Source organism: Poecilia formosa, unplaced genomic scaffold (assembly GCF_000485575.1).
Source record: "Poecilia formosa unplaced genomic scaffold, Poecilia_formosa-5.1.2 Scaffold3960, whole genome shotgun sequence".
Classification (NCBI taxonomy): Eukaryota; Metazoa; Chordata; class Actinopteri; order Cyprinodontiformes; family Poeciliidae; genus Poecilia; species Poecilia formosa.
The window spans coordinates 1-677 of NW_006803899.1; the positions used below are offsets into that span (position 1 = coordinate 1).

General features: G+C 41.5%; 2 non-coding genes across 2 annotated transcripts; both read right to left on the reverse strand.

The window, feature by feature from the left end:
• Nucleotides 1-151: 151 nt before the first annotated feature.
• Nucleotides 152-224, reverse strand: trnaa-ugc (transfer RNA alanine (anticodon UGC)). Its single transcript has one exon. It is a non-coding gene; the product is annotated as a tRNA-Ala (tRNA).
• A 174-nt stretch (nucleotides 225-398) lies between these two features.
• Nucleotides 399-471, reverse strand: trnaa-agc (transfer RNA alanine (anticodon AGC)). The gene has a single exon. It is a non-coding gene; the product is annotated as a tRNA-Ala (tRNA).
• Nucleotides 472-677: the final 206 nt, after the last annotated feature.

A 677-nucleotide genomic window follows, 5' to 3' on the forward strand; every position in this document is an offset into this window, starting at 1 on the left:
TTGAAAAATCTCACGATTTTCAGGAAATTGTATTCAAAAGAACATCAAAGGAGCTCTGTGTAAACCCTTACCCAGTCTACAACAGATTGTGGTACATGTCAAAATACTCAATCTTAAACGAAAAGTCCAATCTACCATGAAAAGGACATTCTGGAGAATGCGGGCATCGATCCCGCTACTTCTCGCATGCAAAGCGAGTGCTCTACCACTTGAGCTAATTCCCCACACAGCTCCAAGAAAAAGGTTTGAAAAATCTCACGATTTTCAGGAAATTGTATTCAAAAGAACATCAAAGGAGCTCTGTGTAAACCCTTTAACCAGTCTACAACAGATTGTAGTACTTGTCAAAATGCTCCAATCTTAAATGAAAAATCCTAGCTACCGTGACAAGGACGTTCTGGAGAATGCGGGCATCGATCCCGCTACTTCTCGCATGCTAAGCGAGCGCTCTACCACTTGAGCTAATTCCCCTCTCAGCTACAAGAAAAAGGTTTGAAAAATCTCACGATTTTCAGGAAATTGTATTCAAAATAACATCAAGGGAGCTCTGTGTAAACCCTTTACCCAGTCTACAACAGATTGTGGTACATGTCAAAATACTTGATCTTAAATGAAAAGTCCAAGCTACCGTGTCAAGGACGTTCTGGAGAATGCGGGCATCGATCCCGCTACTTCTC